This window comes from Arachis stenosperma, chromosome 4 (assembly GCF_014773155.1).
Source record: "Arachis stenosperma cultivar V10309 chromosome 4, arast.V10309.gnm1.PFL2, whole genome shotgun sequence".
NCBI lineage: Eukaryota > Viridiplantae > Streptophyta > Magnoliopsida > Fabales > Fabaceae > Arachis > Arachis stenosperma.
Window position 1 is genome coordinate 101,629,402 of NC_080380.1, and position 18,519 is coordinate 101,647,920.

The 18,519-nt window shown below is 37.8% G+C and overlaps 1 non-coding gene across 1 annotated transcript; it reads right to left on the reverse strand.

The window, feature by feature from the left end:
• Window positions 1–408: 408 nt before the first annotated feature.
• On the reverse strand, window positions 409–516 carry LOC130977387 (small nucleolar RNA R71). Its single transcript, XR_009085079.1, has one exon. It is a non-coding gene; the product is annotated as a small nucleolar RNA R71 (small nucleolar RNA).
• Between the last annotated feature and the right edge of the window lie 18,003 nt (window positions 517–18,519).

The window sequence follows — 18,519 nt, forward strand, 5'->3', positions numbered from 1 at the left end:
GACATGGCAGCCGAAAATAACAATAATGCAAACAATGCAAGGAAGGTGCTGGGTGACTTTACTGCACCTACTCCTGATTTTTATGGGAGAAGCATCTCTATCCCTGCCATTGGAGCAAACAACTTTGAGCTTAAGCCTCAATTGGTTTCTCTAATGCAACAGAATTGCAAGTTCCATGGACTTCCAATGGAAGATCCTCATCAGTTTTTAGCTGAATTCTTGCAAATCTGTGACACAGTCAAGACTAATGGGGTTGACCCTGAGGTCTACAGACTGATGCTATTCCCTTTTGCTGTAAGAGACAGAGCTAGAATATGGTTGGACTCTCAACCTAAGGAAAGCCTGGACTCTTGGGAAAAGCTAGTCAATGCCTTCTTGGCAAAGTTCTTTCCACCACAAAGATGGAGTAAGCTTAGAGTGGAAGTCCAAACCTTCAGACAGAAGGATGGAGAATCCCTCTATGAAGCTTGGGAAAGATACAAACAATTGATCAGAAGATGTCCTTCTGACATGCTTTCTGAATGGAGCATCATAGGTATTTTCTATAATGGTCTCTCTGAACTATCCAAGATGTCCTTGGATAGCTCTGCTGGAGGATCTCTTCATCTGAAGAAGACGCCTACAGAGGCTCAAGAGCTCATTGAAATGGTTGCAAATAACCAATTCATGTACACTTCTGAAAGGAATCCTGTGAACAATGGGACTAGTCAGAAGAAAGGAGTTCTTGAGATTGGCACTCTGAACGCCATTTTGGCTCAGAATAAAATATTGACTCAACAAGTCAATTTGATTTCTCAAAGTCTGTCTGGAATGCAAAATGCACCAAGCAGTACTAAGGAGGCTTCATCTGAGGAAGAAGCTTATGATCCTGAGAACCCTTCAATGGAAGAGGTGAATTACCTAGGAGAACCCTATGGTAACACCTATAATTCTTCATGGAGAAATCACCCAAATCTCTCATGGAAGACTCAAGAGAGACCTCAACAAGGTTTCAATAATAATGGTAGAAGAAACAAGTTTAACAATGGCAAACCTTTTCCATCATCTTCTCAGCAACAGACAGAGAATCCTAAGCAGAACCCCTCTGACTTAGCAACCATGGTCTCTGATCAAATTAAAACCACTCAAAGTTTCATGAATGAAACAAGGTCCTCCATTAGAAATTTGGAAGGACAAGTGGGACAGTTGAGCAAAAAAGTTACTGAACTCCCTCCAAGTACTCTCCCAAGCAACACAGAAGAAAATCCAAAAGGAGAGTGCAAAGTCATCAATATGGCCGAATTTGGAGAGGATGGAGAGGCAGTGAACGCCACTGAAGAAGACCTCAATGGGCGTGCACTAGCCTCCAATGAGTTCCCCAATGAGGAACCATGGGAATCTGGGACTCAAAATGAGACCATAGAGATTCCATTGGACTTACTTCTGCCTTTCATGAGCTCTGATGAGTATTCTTCCTCTGAAGAGGATGAGTATGTCACTGAAGAGCAAGTTGCTAAATACCTTGGAGCAATCATGAAGCTAAATGACAAGTTATTTGGAAATGAGACTTGGGAGGATGAACCTCCTTTGCTCACCAAAGAACTGGATGACTTGTCTAGGCAGAAATTACCTCAAAAGAGACAAGACCCTGGGAAGTTTTCCATACCTTGTACCATAGGCACCATGACCTTCAAGAAGGCTCTGTGTGACTTAGGGTCAAGTGTAAACCTCATGCCTCTCTCAGTAAAGGAGAAGCTAGGGATCTTTGAGGTACAAGCTGCAAGAATCTTATTAGAGATGGCAGACAACTCAAGAAAACAAGCTCATGGACTTGTAGAGAATGTTTTGGTAAAGGTTGAAGACCATTACATTCCTGCTGATTTCATAGTCCTAGAGACTGGAAAGTGCATGGATGAAACCATCATCCTTGGCAGACCCTTCCTAGCCACAGCAAGGGCTGTGATTGATGTTGATGGAGGTGAACTGATCATTCAAGTGAATGGAGAATCCTTTGTGTTTAAGGCTCAAGGACATCCCTCTGTCACCATAGAGATGAAGCATGAAGAGCTTCTCTCAAATCAGAGTCAAGAAGAGCCCCCACAGTCAAACTCTAAGTTTGGTGTTGGGAGGCCACAACCAAACTCTAAGTTTGGTGTTGAAACCCCACATTCAAACTCTAAATTTGGTGTTGGGAGGTTCTAACATTTGCTCTGAGTATCTGTGAGGCTCCATGAGAGCCCTCTGTCAAGCTACTGACATTAAAGAAGCGCTTGTTGGGAGGCAACCCAATGATTATAATCTATATAGTTTCTTTTGTTATTTTATGTTTTTTGTAGGTTGATGATCATAAGAAGTCACAAAATCCATTGAAAAAGCAAAAACAAAATGAAAAACAGGAAGAAAAATAGCACACCCTGGAGGAAGAACCCACTGGCATTTAAACGCTAGTGAGGCTAGCAGTTGGGCGTTTAACGCCCAGTCTGGCACCATTCTGGGCGTTTAACGCCAGAAAGGGGCACCAGACTGGCGTTAAACGCCAGAAAAGGGCAAGAACCTGGCGTTAAACGCCAGGAATGGGCACCAGCCCGGCGTTTAACGCCAGAAATGACTCAAAACGTGATTTTGAGTGCCATTTGGTGCAGGGATGACTTTTCCTTGACACCACAGGATCTGTGAACCCCACAGGATCCCCACCAACCCACCACACTCTCTCTTCTTCTTCACCCATTCACCAAACACCTCAATACCTCTTCCCCATAAACCCTTCTTCACTCCTTCATTTTCACACCACCTAAACACCACTTCTCCCCCTCTATGGCCGAAACACAAAGCCACTCCCTTCTTCCTCATTTCTTCTTCTTCTACTCTCTTCTTTCTTCTTTTGCTCGAGGACGAGCAAACCTTTTAAGTTTGGTGTGGTAAAAGCATTGCTTTTTGTTTTTCCATAACCATTTATGGCATCCAAAGCCGGTTCAACTGAGAAGGCATGACCTCAAGCCCATCACTAAGAGAAGGATGGAGCAAACAAGAGACCCCTCTCATCAAGAGATCCCTGAGATACCTCAAGGGATGCACCTTCCTCCACAAGACTATTGGGAGCAAATCAACACCTCCCTAGGAGAATTGAGTTCCAACATGGGACAACTAAGGGTGGAGCACCAAGAACACTCCATTCTCCTCCATGAAATTAGAGAAGATCAAAGAATCATGAGAGAGGAGCAACAAAGACAAGGAAGAGACATTGAGGAGCTCAAACACTCCATAAGGCCTTCAAGAGGAAGAACAAGCCGCCATCACTAAGGTGGACCCGTTCTTTAATCTCCTTGTTCTTTATTTTCTTGTTTTTCGAATTTTTATGCTTATGTTTATCTATGTTTGTGTCTTATGATCATTAGTGTCTTAGTGTCTATGCCTTAAAGCTATGAATATGAATCCATCACCTTTCTTAAATGAAAACTGTTTTTATCACAAAAGAACAAGAAGTACAGGATTTCAAATTCATCTTTAAAACTAGCTTAATTAGTTTGATGTGGTGACAATACTTTTTGTTTTCTGAATGTATGCTTGAACAGTGCATATGTCTTTTGAATTTGTTGTTCATGAATGTTAAAAATTGTTGGCTCTTGAAAGAATGATGAAAAAGGAGACATGTTACTGAGGATCTGAAAAATCATAAAAATGATTCTTGAAGCAAGAAAAAGCAGTGAATACAAAAAAAAGAAAAAAAAAGAAGAAAAAAAGGGAAGGAGAAAAACGAAAAAAAAAAAAGAGAAAGAGAAAAAGAAAGAAAAAGAAAGAAATAAAGTTCTGATCCAAGGCAATAAGAGTGTGCTTAAGAACCCTGGACACCTCTAATTGGGGACTTTAACAAAGCTAAGTCACAATCTGAAAAGGTTCACCCAATTATGTGTCTGTGGCATGTATGTATCCGGTGGTAATACTGGAAGACAGAGTGCTTTGGGCCACAGCCAAGACTCAATAAGTAGCTGTGTTCAAGAATCATCATACTTAACTAGGGGAATCAATAACACTATCTGGATTCGGAGTTCCTAAAGAAGCCAATCATTCTGAACCTCAGAGGATAAAGTGAGATGCCAAAACTGTTTGGAGGCAAAAAGCTACTAGTCCCGCTCATCTAATTTGGAGCTAAGTTTCATTGATAGTTTGGAGTCTATAGTGTATTCTCTTCTTTTTATCTTATTTGATTTTCAGTTGCTTGGGGACAAGCAACAATTTAAGTTTGGTGTTGTGATGAGCGGATAATTTGTACGCTTTTTGGCATTGTTTTTAGTATGTTTTTAGTATCTTTTAGTTAGTTTTTATTATATTTTTATTAGTTTTTAGTTAAAATTCACTTTTCTGGACTTTACTATGAGTTTGTGTGTTTTTCTGTGATTTCAGGTATTTTCTGGCTGAAATTGAGGGATCTGAGCAAAAATCTGATTCAGAGACTGAAAAGGACTGCAGATGCTGTTGGATTCTGACCTCCCTGTACTCGAAGTGGATTTTCTGGAGCTACAGAAGCCCAATTGGCGCGCTCTCAACGGCGTTGGAAAGTAGACATCCTGGGCTTTCCAGCAATATATGATAGTCCATACTTTGCCCAAGATTTGATGGCCCAAACCGGCGTTCAAAGTCACCTCAAGAAATTCCAGCGTTAAACGCCGGAACTGGCACCTAAATGGGAGTTAAACGCCCAAACTGGCATAAAAGCTGGCGTTTAACTCCAAGAGAAGTCTCTACACGAAAATGCTTTATTGCTCAGCCCAAGCACACACCAAGTGGGCCCGGAAGTGGATTTTTATGTCATTTACTCATCACTGTACACCCTAGGCTACTAGTTTTTCTATAAAGTAGGACCTTTTACTATTGTATTAGACATCTTGAGATAGAGAGTCTTTTGATCATGTTTTGATGATTGAACTCACTTTGGGAGGCTGGCCATTCGGCCATGCCTAGACCTTGTTCTTATGTATTTTCAACGGTGGAGTTTCTACACACCATAGATTAAGGTGTGGAGCTCTGCTGTACCTCGAGTGTTAATGCAATTACTATTGTTCTTCTATTCAATTTCGCTTGTTCTTTGTCCAAGATATCACTTGTTCTTCAATCTGATGAAGGTGATGATTGACACTCATCATCATTCTCACCTATGAACAAGGTGACTGACAACCATTCTTGTTCTACAAGCATATGAGGCTTAGTGAATATCTCTTGGATTCTTTAACCGGAATCTTCGTGGTATAGGCGAGAACTGATGGCGGCATTCAAGAGAATCTGGAAGGTCTAACCTTGTCTGTGGTATTCTGAGTAGGATTCAATGATTGAATGATTGTGACGTGCTTCAAACTCCTAACCTGCTGGGCGTTAGTGACAGACGCAAAAGAGGGATTCTATTCCAGTAGGAGCGGGAACCAACCGGTGATTGGCCGTACTGTGACAGAGTGCGTGAGCATTAGCTTTCACTGCGAGGATGGGAGGTAGCCACTGACAACGGTGAAACCCTACACGAGCTTGCCATGGGAAGGAGTAAGAAGGATTGGATGAAGACAGTAAGAAAGCAGAGAGACGGAAGGGAAGGCATCTTCATACACTTGTCTGAAGCTCTTACACCAATGATGTACATAAGTATCTCTATCTTTATCTTTTATGTATTTTCGTTTATCACCATATCCATTTGAGTCCGCCTGACTGAGATTTACAAGATGACCATAGCTTGCTTCATACCACCAATCTCCGTGGGATCGACCCTTACTCGCGTAAGGTTTATTATTTGGACGACCCAGTGCACTTGCTGGTTAGTTGTGCGAAGTTGTGTTTATGCCATGGTATTGAGCACCAAGTCTTTGGAGCCATTACTAGGGATTGTTTATGTTTTGAAAAGTATTGATCACAATTTCGTGCACCAACGTGATACATGGAAGAGAATGATCTACATGTATTTCATTTACAGTGTGAACAAGACGAAAAAAAATTATTTCATTTGCACTATAAACGAGATAAAAGTACGACAAATTTCAAACAACTATAAAAGGATCTGCAACTACTAGTCTTCTTTACAAAGATTTCACTTCTCTTCAGTTCTTTCAATAAATTTAGTAAAAATGTCTATTGGTAGCGGATATATTGTTATAAGTGTATATCCCAATTGTCACATGAGAAACAGTGACAATGGGGTTGTGTTTGAGTGTGATAGTCCTATTCTCTTGCACACTCGGGGACTAAATTCTTTGTCTGAATTAAAGAGTCTAACATTTTATGAGCCTCAGTGCTAATGGGACAAAAGAAGTTAGGAGAGTTGGATATAGGTTGCAAGCACCGATGGAAAATCGAGTATTTCCATTTTGGTTTTTTAGCTCAATGGCGATGAGCATGTGCACCTCATGTTTGATGTCCAGGGGAGAATCATGGCCGAACAAGTGATAGAGCTTTCTGTGGAGTTTGGTGATGTTGGTGGAGGTGGTAGTTTTGGGCACTCAAATTTTGTATAGGATGACCCACCTCTTGCACCACCACCTCTGCTTTATGCTAGTCCAATGGTACACATAGGCGTGGACAGTGAGGAATCCAATGAAGAGTATGTTGCTGATACCAACAAAGAGTATAGCTCATAGGGCAACCAGACTGTTGCCATGTCGTTGCTCACTTTTACACGGGTCACTCCATAAAGAGGGAAAACAAATAAGAAAAGACGAGGTGCATCCTTCTCCTCATCCTGCCCAGTGTAGGCTATAACTCACCTATTTCTTAGATTTACAACTTAGCTTAATATGAATATTTCTTTATTTCTGATGTGTGATTTCCTTAAATGCAAATTTCTCTTTTATCATAACTTTTCTTTAAGCCTTGTCTATTTTTCCTTTTATCGTTGCTTTGTCTTCATTCTTCATATAATGAATTTCTTCTTCTTGATAATTTATATGGTTCTTTACAAATATTATGCATATATAGCTTTTTGATAAAAAATCAAGTGCATATATCATGTCTGACAATCGGATTTTCTATCGGTAAAGAATAAAAGTAATCGTGTTGTAAGTATAGTTTCTAAACCAATAGAAAATCCTTTTGTATAAAAGTTTTGGTTGTCACAAGTAAAAAACCCCTTTGAAATTTATAACTAAAATATTCAAATCTCAGGTCATCTTCTCAAGGAATTGCAGGGAAGTATGAATTATTATTGATTATGGAAAGCAGTATTTTTTGGTTTTAAAAAGGTTTGAACAAGAGAAATAAATTGCAGGAAGTAATAAATTAATAACTAATAAAACTCTTGACAAGGTATGAAAATTGGAAGTCCTATCCTAGTTATCCTTATCAATTATGATGAGAATTGGATTTTTCTCCCACTTTGTTAACCTCTAACTATGAAGGTAAGTTAAGTGGATGAATTGATTTGATTCCTCAGGTCCTAGTCTTTTCTTGGGAAAGGCTAGAGTTATTGGAACTCGAATTAATTCTTGAAGAATTCCAATTTTCAATCAATAATGAGTTTGACAACTCAAGTGTCTCTAATGACTCAACCAAAGCCAAAAGGAAAAAATCTAAATTATTTATATAAATATAAGAAAGCAATCATAACTCTAAAATACCTCAAATTATATTAAATGAAGATATCAATTCTAACATGGAAAAGTTCATAAATTAAATTGGGAAAATAAATAAAAGGAACATTAAACCTGGAATTTGAGAAGAAGAAATCCTAAATCCTTTAAGAGGAATCCTAATCCTAAATTCTAAGAGAGAGGAGAGAGACTCTCTCTCTAAAAACTACATCTAAATTATGAAAAGTGTATTATGAGTCGTCTCCCTTCATTCCTCCACTTTGCAGCCTTTAATCTGTATTTTTTGGGCCAAAAACTGGGTCAAAAACAGCCTAGAATCGCCGGGAACGAAATCTGCCACGTTGGTTTTTCTGCAAGACGATGCGTCCGCGCGATTCGCGCATGCGCCTCATTTTTCTGTACGTCCACTATGGCAAATTATATATCAAATTGAAACCGCAGACGTTAGCTTTCCAACGCAACTGGAACCGAGTCATTTGGATCTCTGTAGTTCAAGTTATGACCGTTTGAGTGCGAAGAGGTCAGGCTGTACAGCTTAGCAGTTTCTTCAACTTCTTGTATTCCTTCAACTTTTGCATACTTCCTTTCCATCCTCTAACCCATTCTTGCCCTGTAATCCCTGAAATCACTTAACACACATATCTAGGCATCGAATGATAGTAAGAGAGGATTTAAATAAAAGAAGATAAAAGTCAAAGAAGCATGTTTTCAATCATAGCACAAAATCAGGAAGGAGAATGTAAAACCATGCAAATCATATGAATAAGTGGGCAAGGACTTGATAAAAACCACTCAATTGAGCACAAGATAAACCATGAAATAGGGGTTTATCAACCTTCCACACTTAAACATTAGCATGTCCTCATGCTTAGCTTAAGGAGATAAAATAAATGAGTAAGGAAAAAGCAAGACTCATGCAATAAAACCTATGAATGTGAATGCAACTACATTCTAAGATGTTACTTGGTTAAAAGCAAACAAGTTCTTCAAGATAAATACAAACCAAATTCCACTAATTCAAATCGTACAATAAAAAGCAAGTAAACTTGTAAGAAGATAGCTCATGAAAGCAGGGAACATAGAAATTAAGCACTGAACCCTTACTGGTAGTGTATATCACTCTAACTCTCAAGTGTCTAGGGTCAATCAATCTACTCTTCCCTAGTCATGCTTTCTCAACCTTGTTCTTCATCTAACCAATCAATAAATATTTAGCATACCAATGCAAACATCATGAGGTCTTTTCAGGGTTGTAATGGGACTGAGGTAAAGGTAAGGATATATATATATATATATATATATATATATATATATATATATAAGGCTAAGTGAGCTAACAAAGTGAATCCTTGATTAGTCTAAGATCTCACCTAACATATACATACTTTATATAATTTAAAATGCTTTACCTAACTACCCAAAATTTTCCCACTTTTGTATTACATGTTCATGTATCAAACTTATTTTTGAATTTTGTCCCATGTGCATTGATTCTTTTTATTTTGCATTTGGGGTAATATTTTTTTTGTATCCCCTTATTTAATTACTTAATAAATTTTTTTTTCAATGCACATGCTAATTTAATTATTTTAATTTCACATGAGCATGCTTCCCAAATTTTCAAATAACTTATTCAATTTAATTCCCTACTTTTTTTTTATCATCCCATGTTCCCATAAAATTCCCACACTTAAATTATACACAATATATATCTTAAGCTAACCAAGGATTTAACTTGGGATTTTTATTTTGTTTTTCTGCTTAAGGCTAGTGATGTGGTTATGAAATAGAAGGGGGTTAAAAAGTTCAAAGTGGCTAACAAGGATGACATAAAAGGGTATACTTGTTTGGGAGAAGTTGACCTCAATCATATGCAAGCATGTAAATACACTAAATAATTGACATATAGACTGAAACAAAGTAAAGATTGCAATCATAGAGAAGAAAACACACAAGAATAAAATTCATGGTTTAAATAGTGTAACCATGTAAATAAGCTCAAAATCTCACAGGTTGTGTGTTCTTTAGCTCAAAAACTATGTTCCAATTTACAATCTTCAAACAAATTTAACACATAGAAAATTTTAATTTTTTTAATTTAAATTAGTAAAATTTTTCAAAAATAGGGTCTTAAAAAGAAACTTATTATTTTTCAACCAAGTAGTACTTAAATGCAAACAATCAACTACAGATGCAATCTATTATCTAATGCAACAATGAACAAACAAAGAAAATAGAATATTGGTGTTGAGAAGAGAATAACTAACCCGTGGAGATCAGTATCGACCTCCCCACACTTAAAGATTGCACCGTCCTCGGTGCATGCTAAGATGTACAAGTGGACGGGATGCTCCAACTGATGCCTTTCTCTATAGATTGTGCAGATTGACTTGCCTGTCTCCCCATTAAGAAGCTTTTTCTCTCTCTCTTCGTGGTGGCCATCCTGAAAGAAGAGAAAAAGGAAGGAAAGTAGCCCAAAAATAAAGATAAGAACATAAATAAAATATGGGTGTTAATGCCAAATAATAAAGGTCTCAATTACATGGTAGCTACAACATGCAAGTGAGAAAATAGTGGAAGCAAATGGCATATCAATAGTGCAAAAGTTGCAATAATGGGAAAGAGAGTGTGGGTAATGCAAGATAGTGTAAGTGCATATCAATGCAAAAGGAATATCAAATTAGCATTGACTTATGAATAATAATACCCAATCAGAATAAAACAAGTCATGAAGCACCAAAATAATTCAAGAAAAGATGCAATAGTTGAAGAAGAAAATTTTAACACCAATGGAAAAAGAAAAAGAAAGTAAGAAAGGAGGAAGAAAGAAATAAGAAGGAAAGAAAAGATTTAGAGATGGGGAAGAAAAGATAAGATATTTGGCTGATCTGGATAAGCTGTGCGCTGCTTGTGACGTGGACGCGTGAGTGACATGTTCGCGCAGATAGCGCTTCTGTGAAATGACACGGACGCGTCATTCACGCGGTCGCGTGGATCGATTTGTGCCATTAGCGCGAGGCACTACAAGAAAAACACCCATTCAGCCACACCTTTTTAAGCTACATTTGAAAAGCATAGCCTATTCATAGAATAGAATAGGCTACACTTTTCTCGATGTTCCCCATTTATAAGAGAATAGGAAACACAATTATGGCATCATTTAAAAAGTGTAGCCTTAGATATAATAATATCACTTATAAAGCGTAACCTTATGTAAATATCTATGGGTACACTTTTCATACCAAAGGGAGCGCTTTTGAAGAGTAACATATTTGTTATGATTTGGGTGCGCTTTAGAAACATTGCCTAATGTAAAAACGCCAAATACCCATAGGACACTTAGTGAAATTTATTTTTGTTTTCTTTTCATCATCGAAGCTTTGCACTCTCTGTCTCTCTCATTCGGTCATTCTTTCTCACCTACCAAAGCACCAAATAACAAAACCCTAGCCGCTTCCCCAATCTCCCCGTCGTTGTGCCTTCCGTCATCGTGCGCCACTGTCGCCGTCTCACTTGTCTACTCATCTCCCTTAGTCGCGCTTTTGCCGCCGTCCGTCCATCTTCGCAGCTCTCCTTTGAAAGGATGTGAAAATGCTAGCCTCCATCGACAGCCATCAATCTCACTGTCGCCGCTCGTCGCGCTCAAGATCGGCACTAGGTTTGTCGTGGTCGTTCGCAATCCTCATGGTTCATCGTTCTCGAGGGCCCTCAATCCCCTCGTTCGCCAATGTTTGCTCTCTTGTCCTGTTTAAAGTGTCCCCGGCGTGTTTAGTTGCGTTGCATCCCGCGCGTGCAGGAGGGCCGCCACGTGCTTGGCATCGATGAAACTGGCAATGGCAAGACCGCCGCTTTCACCCTCCCGATCCTCTACCGCCTGTCGGAGCACCCGTTCGGTGTGTTCGCGTTGGTGATGACGCCCACTAGGGAACTGGTGTTCCAGCTAGCAGAGCAGTTTCGCGCCCTCGGTTCCTGCCTCCACCTCCGCATCGTAGTGGTTGTCGGTGGCTTGGACGTGCTTCGGCAAACCAAGGAGCTTGTTGCCAGGCCCCACGTCGTTATTGCGATGCCGGGGAGGATCAAGGCCTTGCTCAAGAATCCTGATATTCCTCTAGTTTTTGCTAGAACTAAGGTAATAACTAGGTTCAACTCTTTTGTGTTTGTATAGTCTAAAAATATGTGATTGTTGCCAATGTCTAACGATAATTTCTCAAACTATGAGTACTATTTGTGAGGAGTGACTTGCTTAAAAAAATGTTTAATTTGAAGAATTCAATTGCAATTTTTAAATTATAGGAAGGTTTAGAAGTTAGGGAATTTCTAGGAAGCAACTTTCAGTGGATTTATTTTAATCTATGTATTAATGATCGTGATGTTTTTTGTTTTGTTAATAGATATTGAGGTTTTGGTGTTGATGTTGTTGTGGTTCTGGTTTACTGTTAATGATGCTATGATTTTCAATGGAGGTATGGAGGGCTTGTAGTGTAGAACTGTGTCCCAGAAGCTTGAAAGATAGGACATAGGTTATATATGTGTATATATATATGGAACTACATTGTGTATATCTAAATGTTACGCATTTCTTTACCTTCATATTTATATGCAGTTCTTTGTCCTGGATGAAGCAGTATCGAGTTCTTGATGTCAAATTTTAGGAAGAATTGAAATTTATCTTTAAGTGTTTACCAGAAAATCGGCAAAATCTGTTCTTTTCTGCAACAACCACAAGTAATCTGCAAAAGTCACTGATTTCATCATGTGTGTGATTTTAGGGTGGATTTTCTTTTTTCCCCTCAATTTTTTAACCTTTCTGGTGGTTTAGTTTTCTAATTTATGTAAAGGTTAATGGACTTGTGTTGGTTGAAGACGCTTGCCTTTGTTTCAATGCCTTGAAAGGTCTTCTAGGCTGGTATAATTTTCTTGTTTTACATGATTCTAAGTTGGGAGTATTCAACCTGACACTGATTTTGTTTGAATGTTTTAATTTTTTACCGGGCCTTACATGTAAGTTCTATTTCACATTTTATCATCATCTTAAGGTACTCTCCTTTTGGGTTCATATAAAGTGTTGTTAATTTTTATATTTGTTCTATGAGACCAATACCTTGATCCTGTGAAATTAAATGAATAAGGAAAAAGGACGATTTGTCAAAATTGGTTGAAAATACGGTCGTAGATACGAATGAAAGCAAGGGGTCAATTTGTAACATTTAGGAATGGCTATATGTCTATTTGTTTGCAGCTTTGATACACTATACTTAATCATATGCCAAGATCAATATCATTTCTAAAGTGAATTCTTTTGTTTTTCTTGTACTGCAGCAAAACTTGGCTGAATCCATAGATAATGTGGAATTACATGATTTATTTCAAAAGTTTGGAAATATCTTGTGCAACTTTAGGAATTACTTTGGTGCTTCAAATTGGTTTAGAGGGCGTGTTGATAGTGATACTGCTGAGAAGCCATGGGAACGAGGTAATAGAATTGAGGTTGTGACTGATTGAATGATGTTGTGTTTGATTTATTGAATGATGATGATGCTGAAAATTCTGTTTGTTAGAGTGCAGAATTTGTTGAAAGGCTAAAAGACAAGTTTCATAATTGACTTAATTGATGATACATGCTAATGATTATTCGAGATGATGCTGGTCTATTTGTTATATATGATGCAGTAAATTGACGATAATATATGTGAATTGTTTGAGTGATTTGTGGTTGGATTGCTATGTTGAGTAATGCATAAATTGTTGATTTCATATGAGTATGCTTAAATGTGAAAAGTGACAAAAAAATGGTGATTTATTAATCCTGAGCACTTGGGACTGATTTAATCTTTCCAACAAGTTACAATAGGTAAAAGAAAGTTAGAATGCAAGGTTAGAGTGAGTGAAAAGCTAGGAATCAATTTTTGGCCTCTCAAAACCCGAGGTTACATGTTGCAAAATTATACAGTTTCAGGCAGCAATTTGTGAACAAAACTGGGAGCAATCTAGCCACTCAAAATGAGTGAAATTATTTTTTTTATGAAATCTTAAGATGTCTAGATTATTCTCCTAAAATTTCAGAATTTTCCGATATGTGGTTTGGAAGATATGATTTTTAGAAAATGGTCATTTTCTGCAGAAACAATGTTGTACGAATTCTGAAATAGCAACTTCAAAACAACATATCTCAATACTCTGAAACTCTTTGGAAGTAAAACTAAAGAGGAATGAAATATTAGGATGTCTAGTATTTTATGTCCAAATTTCAGGACAATTCAAATTTTATAGAGAAAGTTGTGTCTTCTGGAAGTAGGGCTGTTCACTGCTGCAATAGCACCCTTTCCTTAAAACAAAACCATATTTCGAGAGGCATAACTTTTTCTAGAGAAGTGAGAATGCTCTGGGACTTGAACTGGGTTAAAGATGGGTAAGTCTGTTTCAACCACACCAAACTTTAGGAGAATCCAACCAAAGATGAATTTTATATGATTTTTCTAAATTGGTTACTGCTTGTTGTTTTTCTGAAGTGTACTAAATCAGTAGCCGGTTTTTAAAAAATCATATAAAATTAAATTCTTAGAACGCAGTTGCCAAACCAAAACTAAAGTACACTTTAGGATTCCTATTTAAAATAAATAATAATATATTACGATTTCTTTTGCCCCCTTTTTTATATGTATAATATATTAGGTATATGTATAATATGTTATACCTCTTATATTTGCATATGGTTAAGTTAATTGCTATGGCTAAAAATCATATGTTGTTGGCTTTATTGACACTTTAACACTTGAAGTTATATTGTTATGGCTGAAAATTGTTTGTGCGATTCTGGTTGTTGTAATTCTAGTTTTTTGCACTTCTGTTTGCTAGAATTCCTGTTTTTTTGCACTTTTGGATTTGTGCCTAGATTTGTGCACCTATTTATCTTTGTCTATTGCCCGTTTATCTTTGTCTGCATTTGTTTTGATTTTTTCTTGTTCTCTTTTGTTGTTTTCTGCATCATTTGTAGCTTCAGTTTGACTCTTTTATTTGATTTGGGCTTGGAACTGTATTGTTCTTCTCCTGCTGCAGTTTATTTTCTTTTCTATTTTTGTTGGGAGCCTCTTCTTCTAGTCGTGCTTGGATTGTTCTATTTTTTTATCTTCAGGTTCGTTAAGTTCTTCAATAGTTTCTTCTAGCTATTCCCATTCTTTGCATCTTGCATATGCCATTCTTTTATTTTCCCTTTTTCTCTGTCATCTCCATCCTCTCCATTTTCTATTTTTACTCCTATTATTTTAACCCTGATCGAAGGTCCCTATTCTTTAAATTTTCATTGGGTTCTATCTTCTTTCTCCTATGCTTTTTCGCAAGACCCTTCATCATACCCTATCATCCTACAAAAATAGCATATTGTTGGGAGCTTCTCATACTTGAAGTCATATAAAGATTATTAGAGTTGTGCTAACTGAAGCAGCACCAAGAATTGTGCTAACTTTATTTTTCAAGTTGACATAATTTTGATAATTTATACAACTATTTTCAGTTTGGTTTCTAATTATTTTCAGTTTGATTTTTAATTTTTATAATTACGAATGTCATTATAAATATTTTTCTAATTACTTTTCTATATAATTGTGCAGCATAATATTGAGGATGATAATGAAAATTAAGCTGTTTATCATTGTGGTTTATGGGTTAAGATGGAGTAATGTTGAGAATGGATACATGTATGGTAGACTAATTACTTTTATTAAAAGATACTTATATAGAATATAATATTTTAGTTTTCCGTAGAGTATTAGTGTGAGATGTATGAATATTAGTACTTTTGGATCATTATAAATATATTTTATTTACAGATAATTTTTATTATTTAAAAAAATTATTTAATATAATTATGTATTTATTTTTATTTTATAATATTTAACTCATTTAATTAAAAATATAGAATTATATATGTAATCATATTACTAAATATTATGTACAAAAAATTATTAGAAAAGCATGAGGAACCTAAGGCTACACTTATATAGAGTAGCTATGGTTATACAGAAAATTAAAAAAAACAATGAAGGACCTAAGGCTACACTTATATAGAGTAGCTATGGTATGCAATGTGGCTACGCTTTACAGGTGATGCAGTAGCGCTGAAAAGCGTAGCCTATTCTGGTAAAAATGGAAGCTGAAAAGCGTAGCCTTTGGTCCTGGACAACATTACTTGAAAAGCACACCCTATTCCCAAAGACCAAAAGCGTAGCTCTTGGTGTAGAAAAGCGTAACCTTTGAGAATAGGCAACGGCTGAATAGGAATCACCCCCAAAAAGCGTAGCCATAGTCCAAAAAGCATAGCCGTAGCCTAAGGCATCATTTTTTTCCACTTTTGGCTACACTTTTCAAGTGTACCTGAATGGGTGTTTTTCTTGTAGTGAGAGTAGCCTCGCGGTCGCGCAACTTTCTGTTTGAAACTCATATTGCCAAATTTTAGGGTGACGCGGTCGCGTGAGGGACACGATCGCGTGGTTGGCCTTTTTTCTGAAAAACGGCGCGGACGCGTGGGGAACGCGTTTGCGTGGTAGGGCTTGTGCTTCTAGCACGAGTCCAGCCCTACTCCATCATAACTCTCTGCCATACACCCATTTACGTCGATTTTACAGAGCCACGCGTTCGCGTGGGTGACGCGGACGCGTGGGAGGCATTTTTCTCACATGACAGGGATGCGTCAGTGACGCGGTTGCGTGGGTCAAATTGTGCCAAAGGCATGCCTCCAGCCACACTTTCGTGTGACTCTCTGTTCAATCTTATTTTCTTCTCAACGCACATTTGACGCGGACGCTTCAGTGACGCTGTCGCGTCGCGTGTGTTTTTTTTTAAATATGCAAAATGCAGAATGCAATGCTAATATGAATGTTATGCATGATTCCAGGTTCAATCAAAACTCAAAAACAAACAAAACAGACTAAAATTAAAACTGAAAAAAAGGAATGATCATACCATGGTGGGTTGTCTCCCACCTAGCACTTTTAGTTAAAGTCCTTAAGTTGGACATTTGGTGAGCTCCCGGTTATGGTGGCTTATGCTTGTACTGATCCAGGAATCTCCACCAATGTTTGCAAATCCAATATCCTCCGGGATCCCAAATCTTGTTTCTACACCCGTCTTCAAGTTGATTATCATGATTCCATCCGGGTGGTTCAGCTTTAGAATTCTCACTGAAGCATCCAAACAACTTCCTAGACCCATTCAATTGAGCTCTATACCAACCTTTGCGTTTAAACTTAAAGCTTTCAACGATAATGAACCTTACAGGACAATTCTTACCACTAACCATCTTCCTCTTACTCTTAATGCCACAAAGAGCTCTAAGTTGACCATCCATCTCCAGTAGCCCATATTCAAGTGGAATTAGAAAGCTAAGGGATATGAATTTTACCCACTTGAATGTTGTGAAGGATGATGGCAACTTAGGGGGAGGGGTTTCTAATGAACTTGCAGGCTCCACTCCTTTGTGTTCTTCTTTGACAACTACCACCTCTTTGCAAGCTTCTTCAATATCAACCTCTTCCTCTTGGTAGCTTTCTTCTAATTCAATCTCTTCTACATTGTTCACCAAGGGCATGGGAGGTTGTGCTTCTTCTTCTTTCATCTCTGTGTCAAGTCCAATGGGAGAGGATTCAAATGTAGATAAGAATTCTTGAATGATTGAATCCATCTCTTGATCGTCCCCTTCAAAGTCTTCAACCATGATATGTTTTGGAGGTTGTACACCCCCCTCAACATCATGTTCAAATGTCTTTGAAGGAGGCTCTATGACTTGAGTTTCCCATGGAGGTTCTGCATCTCCTAAGTCTTCAACCACTTCTTCCTCTTCAATGGCAGGTGTACCTTCTTCCAATTGTTCCAATACAAAATCGTGCTGCTCAGTGTCCACCGGAGTTTCTAACTTCTCCTTCATGTCACGTTCTTCAGTAGATTCTCCACATGAAGTCATGGGGGTTCCTTGAATGTCCGAACGTCAGGAAGGTAATCGATTTATCGCTTCATCCAGTTGGTGAAGGGTTGCATGAAATTTTTTCACTGTTTCCTTGAGACGATCCCTTGATTCTTGTTGCGCTCGGCTATCATAAGTAGGATCATAGTTCTCTTAGATTGATGGATATGGAGATGGTGTATATTGAGGTGGTGGTTCTTGGGAGTAATTGGGGTGGAATTGGGGTGGTTCTATATATGGTTCATACGGTTCATAGGGTGGTTGGTATGGTGGATATGGGTTAGGGTCATATGGAGGTGAATGGTTGTAGGGGGCTTGTGAGTATGGTGGTCCAAGGTCATGTTGAGGAAGGGGTTCATAGGAATATGGTGGTGGTTGTTGATAATCAAAAGATTGCTCGCCATAGCCATTGCCTTGATATGCATCACAGAATGGTTGTTGATAGTCCATTGGAGGTGGTTGTTGCCACGAGGGTTGATCAAATCCTTGTGGCTCCTCCCATCTTTGATTGTCCCAACCTTGATGCATATTCTCATAGTAATCTTCTCTTCCTGCAACATAGTTGTAACCAGACTCATAGCCAAAGGGGTGAGAGTTCATAGTAGTAGGAAAAAATAAAAACAAAAACTAACAAAAAAAATATTTTGAAAAAGAATTGATTTTGAGAAAAAAAAGACAAGATAAGATTTTGAAAAAGATATGATTTTTTTGAAAAAAAAAAGATGGGATAAGATAAAAATTAAAAAAATATTTACAATAACCAATAATAAGGCACACGTTTGCAATTCCCCGGCAAAGGTGCCATTTTGACGAACGGACTTTCTATCGGTAAAGAAATATAAAAATATGATCGCGTTGTGAGTATAGTTTCTAAACCAACAGAAAATCCTTTCGTACAAACGTTTGGTTGTCACAAGTAACAAACCCAATAAAATTTATAACCGAAGTATTCAAACCTTGGGTCGTCTTTTCAAGGAATTGCAGGGAAGTATGAATTATTATTGATTATGGAAAGCAGTATTT